We start from the raw sequence: 7738 nt of genomic DNA, 5'->3' as shown, positions 1-7738 counted from the left end.
GGGTCATTCTGCACACTGACCTCTGCAATTTAGCGGGGGAATATCTGAATGTGAATGGGCCGCTGGCTGCATGGAAGTGTAGAGAAACACTGACGCATGTTTAACTGAAAATCCTTCTCTGTCTGAGGTGTTTGGGCCTCTGACTGCCACAACCCAGCAGTGAGATCACGTTTGGTCTCAGGTCATCCAGGGGACATGATGGGCCTCAGCTGACCTGAGGGGTCCAATAAGACTATAGATTTTGGGGAAGTTTTGCACCAACAGCTGGTAAATCTGTTAATGTTTGAAATACAATTTTGTCTTGATTTTTGTTTTTTTTAGAATTCCAAATTCCTGCAAAAATACATAATTGAAAGTGTACCATCTAATGATAAAAACAACAAATAAATAGAAGTTAAAGATCCCCTCCAGACAAGATATATACGTTTATCAAGATTATGATATATAAGTGTATTTATTATTATTATTATTATTATTATTATTATTATTATTATTATTATTATTATTATTATTATTGAACTAAGTGGAGGGGAATTTAAATGTAATTATCATGTCTTTTTACTTTCATCTGATACTTTTTGTTGACAGTTACCTCTTGCTGATGTGTTTTAGGGTTTCCATCCATAAATATAGTGTCATATGATACATCTGTTAGAAGTGAATTATATTTAAAGTGCTGTTGAAGTGTTTTGCACCACTGATTTCACAAGTTATATTGAGTTGGAAGTAGAAAACCTGCACAATGGACGACAAGAATTCGAGTGATGTACTTTACTGATGTTTGGCTTCATTATGTGTTTTATGATGCATTATTTGGATGCATCATGATGGACATACGAGTTAGCTTGTTTTGTGCATAAGTAGTTAGAAAATCAGGTATGCTATAAGACTTGTCATTAGATAACCTTTGCAGATGTGCAGAAGTGTCTATTATCAGTTTTCTCCAGATATATTAACATTAATGATTTGCTCACATGTGCGTTAATTACTGTGCTCTTGATCGCAATGCTCAGTGCTTTGTTGAATTCACACACTAAATCCATCTGTCCATCCTCCAATGCATTCACTCCTACAGTTTCCTCTTATTGATACACATTTGATTTATGGCTATATATAACCTATCTATATATGTCTGCAAACTTGGGAATGCACCACAAGGGAAAGTCTCCAAAATGAAAATGAAATATTTCTTCAAGCTGTTTACCTGTTATCGCCAATGGATCTCTGATACCTCTGACCTTTAACTGCACCGCACACTTAGTTTTTATTTTGAATAAGTTCCACGAATTAGTGGAAGAGAACAGGAAGAACCCTAAGTGAAGTTGGCATCGGCTGAATGTTAAGTTTGGCAGCGTGGCTTCTGAGTCATATATCTGAGACATTATCAGACATCCTTTCATATTGTGGATTGAAGGCGGATGTTGAATCACGGTTTTCCAGGTACCCCAGGCAGGGATTACCATCTCGGACTGAAGCCGGCAGGTAGGAATGAGGGCCAAACTCTTGGAGGTTTCCCTCGATCAAGTTGTTGGAGGTCGAACGGTCCACAATATCACAATGCAATCCCTAGGAAGCACTCCCCTGCTTCCTCTCATTAACACAGCTCTGCAATGGAAAATCCATCTGGCTATATTCGCTGTTTGTTTTCGGAAGCAAGCCGTGCCCTGTCTTTGTTCACACTGTCATGCACTTTTCGTGGTTCCACTCTTTTCTGTTTGTTTGCTTCTCATGCAGTGCTCCCTATTATATGAAAGAACTCAATTAAGAGACTGTTGTGGCTGAGAGAGGCACTTGTCTCAGGTCAGTTCTGAGCACTGGGGCTTGTTTAGTCTAGACGGGGGCGCTCCACTGTTTTTCTTTCTCAATATCTCATAACTCAGGCTGTGGGACTGATGTGTCAGCCCAATGAAATATTAGCCAGATAATGACCATTCTAAATAGACATTAGCCAGTGAGCACTGTCCTCTTTCAATAGAGCTTCTGTGCCATTAAATAACTGTAGAAACTGGTTCACTTAGATTCATGCTGCTTTAAAGGACAATTACATTATTGGCTTTCAAGTATTTCTTTTATTACGGCCAAAATGATTCCTTAACTTATGAAAAGACAAAGTCACCTCACCCACAAGCACCTTGGTTTCGTTCGTTTTGTACATGAGGGTTTTGACATCAGATGATTTATTCAGTTCTACGTACGCAAACATTTAGTGTGGATATCACGCACTGTTTTGTAAATGAGATCCCAGTGAAACGGAAGCTAAAGTGTCTTTATCTTCTCTGCATTATGTTTATTGGAAAAGAGAATATCGGAGCACAGTTTCAAAAGGAATTTAAATCAAATCCTTCACATTTGATTGGACTGATAAAAAGTGGGCTTGGAATGTAGCTCAAAGGACACACACCTTCCTTGTGCGATATTACGAATCCTACAATAGCAATGGCGTGACTCTCTGCCTCAGATTGGCTAGCGCTAACCCCTAACTGACCATCTCTCCATCTCACTCCCTTTGCCCAAACTTCCAAAGACAACGTCACCCGCCTACTTGTCAGTCATGCCTTCACCATAGCACATTTGTAATTGAACCTCCTTTGTCGCTTAAATTGGTTGATGGATGAATGTCATGATATTAGTTGCGTCCCAATTCATCCGTGTCCTTTGTTGTCGAGGCCGGCCGCGTCCTTTGGAGACTGCGAGATCCAAACCGAGCATACTCCGAAATGAAACGGTCTGGTCTACAGTTTATGTCACATGTTCCCGCCCCCTTTCTCCCGTCACCTAGCAACCAGCTGCAATTGACAAGAAAGATTATAGGAGAACTAACGTTATATTATTAAAATGAAAACCAGAGATCCTATTTTATTAGTTTGCTTCCTGAAATATTTCAGTGTAATCTGCTGCTTCTCCCGCTGCTGATCTGCTAATAGACGCTGCGTTGATTTAAAAACCAATCACCACCGAGCAATGAATCTTGGGATACGTTGGGCTGTGAAGGATCCATCAGTTGGGTCATCTGAACCAGGAAAAGAAGGCCGTATTTCAGGGCTGAATTTGAAGGAGTCTAAAATGGGACAGACTTGTCTACGCCGCTGTGACACATTCAATCATATTAGGTTTTACGAGAGAAACAGATGATTTGATTTCGATCCTCAAGTACTAATAAATAGATTTTATGTAATTGTTTTGCATAGATTGTTAAAGGTCATATTTATCACATTTTTATTTTAACGAATCATTTTAAACTAATAATACATCCACAGAGCTTTTAGAAAAGTATATATATAAATGTTTTTTTTTAAATGTCAGCTATATCAGGCACCTAACCTTTCTTACTGGGTTGAGTTGTGGCGGTCATTTATTTGTGGTTATGCAACCATATATAAACGAGCTGTTCTGACATGACCTGTCAGGATTCAATGGAGAGAACCTCCTGTCCTCTCCCATGGCCAGTATACACCGTCTGTCAGGATGGCTGCCCACTTGAACCAAAACAATGGTGTACTTTGTCACTCCTGATGGGATATCCTGATTTATGTTATCTGAGAGGATCCATCAAGTGGATCTTTATTTAGCGATGAGGAGGTGCCAGTGCCTACTCACCTCCCGAACAGAACGAACAGACACGCCAACCTGTTTGTTTCGTTATCAGTGGTCACATTGAATCATGGTTCTCAGTTCTTGGCCACAGACGGGGTGGAGGAAGTTCACCTTTGTTCAAAGCAGGGACGACAATCTAAAATAAACTTTGACACTATCTTAAATCATTTGTCATTCTCAAAAAATGTATCAGAAAATCAAGCCTTTATTTCTTTAAAGATTGATACGCTTGATTTGTGCTAAAAGTCACCCTGGGTGGATGCATGGATATAAATATTTTGCTCAGGTCTACGCTGGCCCGATGCCACTTACACTGTAAACATCCCAACCTGTGGAGTTATTTGTTTTCCTTTGTTTAAACTATTTTGACGTCTATATAATAGTGAGAAAAACACAGGGGGAGGCTTTGTCCTGAATGTCTGTATTTATGAGAGCACATCCCCTGGCCTCACAGACCTGGCCTCATTACAGCATGACGCTCAGCATCACCACCAATCAACCACTGATACAGACATGAATTCAATGATGGAAAACCTCTGACCTCTAGCTGGTGATCCTCAACAAACCAAGTGTAGCGCAATCAGTTTCCTCTTTTAGCCAAGTGGCTGTAGGGGGGGCAGTCTGGGAATCTGGTGGTCCATCTGTGAGTCTTTCCGTCCGTTAGTCGGTGTGTCAGTCTGTGAGTCTGTCTGAGTCTCTCCGTCTGTGAGTCAGACTGTGAGTCCGTCTGTGAGTCGGACTGTGAGTCAGATTGTCTGAGTCTCTCTGTCTGCGAGTCCGTCTGTGAGTCTGTCTGTCTTTAAAGTCTATTATTCTGTGATTCTCCATGAGGTTGACGTTTGTTGTTTAGAGTGAAACATCTCCACACATGTTGGATGGATTCCCATGAAATGTACCCTTAGTCGATCCAGCTTTCAGTTGCACTTAGCTCCGCCCTCTGTGTCGCTTCTGGTTGCAAGAAAACAAGACGGTGGCGGTCAAAACGCCTGAGATGGCGATGGCCAAAAACCAAGGTGGCGATGGCCAAAAACCAAGATGGCGATGGCCAAAAACCAAGGGGAGAAGGCTAAAAACCAAGATGGTGATGGCCAAAAACCAAGATGGCGATGGTCAAAAACCAAGATGGTGATGGCCAAAAACCAAGGGGAGAAGGCTTAAAACCCAGGGGATGATGGCCAAAACCTGAGATGACAAAAGCCAAAAACAGGATGATGACAGCCATGTTACAACATTTTTATGCTCAACATGAGAACAAAATTGTCTTCCACACATCCACCAATCAGTAATTCAGTACAAGACAGAAGACTATTAAAGTTGGTAAACTTTGTAGCATTTTAGCATTGTCATTGTGAGCATTCAGCTTAAAGGATCACAAGTAATGTTCTCAAAGCGCTTCAACCATGACTGTAGGCTCGTAGTCTTGTTTACAAAAGAGCCTGGAATGAATTTACATGAAACACATATAAGCTCACACATTTCCACCCCATAACTCGCAGCACAAAGCAGGTTGTAGAGGTTGGTACATGGAGGTGCAGGACCCTGCACGATATTTATGCCAGCAGTCAATCTTCACCTGTATTTCCTCTGTTTCCTTTAACTTTGCCTCTTCTGGTTGGTGACGAAGGGCTTTCTACAGCTCCAACAATAACTTCACAAAAACAAGGTTAAAAATAGATAAGAGGATAGAGAAAGAGGAGAGTGGCGATGACAGTGAGTGACTGTGCTGTCGGGTCTTTTCATGGAAAACAGGGTGGACAAGCGGACATCCTTCGAGGCTGTGTGTTTGTGAGGAAAGTCCTATAGGCCTCACCTTCTTTCTCTGGCAGGAATTTCTGCAAAAAACATGGTGGTAGCATGTGAAAAACTTTTTGGATTATTATATAAATCTGTCTTGTTGCACACAGCCCAACAGGAAAACAAAAAGCCCCCTTCAGAGCCACCTTCACCACTTTCCAAGCTAACGTAGAGCTGGTGGCGCCCAGATCACTGGATCACTAGGCAGACCAGACATGTGCAAAATAGTTCTGCTGTTACTTAGACTGAAGGTTATTCATGGGAAACATGGATCAGGTATGGAAAATTTAGAAAGTTTTCTATTTAAGTTGTAGTGTGACGTATTTCACTTAAATTGCAGACATCATACGGCCTACAACAGTGTGGACGCTGAAACGATTGTAAAGCTCTAGTCTTCTTGTTGCTTGATGAAACTATCCTTGAATATCCTGATGACAACATTGTTATATCTGCCAGTTTCTCTGCCAGCAAACAAAGATGCTGATACGCGTGAAGAATCCTCCCCCGTGTTGTTTTGTCACAATCTCCCCGACCTGCCAGCAAGTTGTCTGTTCGTACCGTTAAAAACAAATTTATTGGCGCAGCCCATGTGCAAGAACGGAAACTACTTTGCATGGCAAGGAATAAGTCTGGAGCTAAACAATGGTTGCTCTTGTGAAATATGGCCACAGGGTCTCACCTTTGGCTCCTTGTGCCTTCTCCCCCAGCTTGTTTACGTGAGCAGGTTGTGTTCTGTACCCCATCAGGAAGAGGTGTTGCAGGAAACCCAAATCGGTGGTAGGATTTAGAGTAAACCAACGCCGTTAGACCCCAAAAGAGAGTTTATCTGATCTCTTAAGGAGGTGAAACAGAGGGTAAACAAAAAATTTGACCTGTGGTCCAGAACCCACAGGGAGCCAAAGATCCACGTCGCTGGATTTGATTGGAGGCCATGTTGTTTCCACATTGCTGGGAGGTTACGCTGACCTGCAGCTTAACCAGTCTATTGTGTTTTAATTCCAGCTATAATCACCCTGAGCTGCATTGGATGCACACGAAAACATGAACATTGTGTGAATGCTATAATACAGGAGTCAGTTATGCTGCCAAGAAACATTTGGATTCAAGTTAAAGAAAAAAAAACGAAGAATACAAGTTTTTAACAAATTTTTAACAAAAATTTTACAAAATGAACATGTATACAGCATTGGAATGTTGTAGCTGGTAGAGGTGCAGCTAGCTTTAGCCACAACAATCAAAGTGTGACTCTCAAGCAGTCATGTTAGAAATATACCGAGAAACGTTAAATGGAGAATACAATAATGATTTATTGTTAGAGTACAACAAGTCCTGCTGTTTTCTCAGCTGAAGTGCATTAGGAGAGGACAGAGTGCTGCAGGAACGAGTCCGAAAACCCAGACATGAGTCAGCATTTTTACACGTCCGGTTCCCTTGTCTTAAAGTCAATGAGTTTTTGGTTCCATATCTGCAAAAAAGTGTATGTTTAACACAAACTGAAGAGATTTTAACAATTAGATTTACGATATAAAATACATCAGTAAATACATTGCGGGTGAATGTTGAAGCTTTTATGGGTCCTGAAAAAGGCGGTTGCTAACAAATGGCTAAATGACTAATCCTTCACAGAGGTTAGCATGATATGATCAAATTTATCATAAACATTTATTTGTCACAGAGACAATTTTATGGAAAAATCCAAAATCCAATGGAAAATCCCATTTACTTTAGTGAATGCTTACTTCCTGTTGGCCTAGAACATTAGTGCATGCAGTGTATCCAAAAACCTTGAAGTGTGCCATTTCAAATCAAAGAAAACAGCTACCGCCAAACTATGGAAGCATCAGCAAGTTTCAACCATTTGAAAGCTCTAAACACCGCCAACCAAAATGGGCAGTGAATGCACCATGTGGTTTTGTTAGCTTCTCTCACCCTTTTGTGAACCTCGTTAACAGAAGGTTAAGGTTTGAACCTAATGACTCCACATCCTCCTGCTGACGGGGCACACACACTCACCCTCACATTTTCCCTTTTTACACTTTACAATTGGTCCATTTCACCTTTGACACGTGAACCTACTCATCTTTTTAACACTCACCGGTACGTCTCCAGGCCATAAGCACTGACTAATGTGGATTGGAAGCCCGCTGAAGGCCACGTTCCGGGCTCAGCTAGACCCAGGAGGAATTTGGAGATAATGGAAGCTCACTAGGCACATGAACAGGCTATCAGAGGTAACAAGGTGAGCTCTATACTGTACACTTTACAAACATACAAGAAGAGATGATCCTTTATTAGTCCCACTGTACAGACGTTGACATTCCTACAGTAGCAGAGAGGATGGTGCAACAGC

This window comes from Eutrigla gurnardus (genome assembly GCF_963514095.1).
Source record: "Eutrigla gurnardus genome assembly, chromosome: 15".
Lineage (NCBI taxonomy): Eukaryota > Metazoa > Chordata > Actinopteri > Perciformes > Triglidae > Eutrigla > Eutrigla gurnardus.
Note: the sequence above shows the minus strand (reverse complement) of the source record.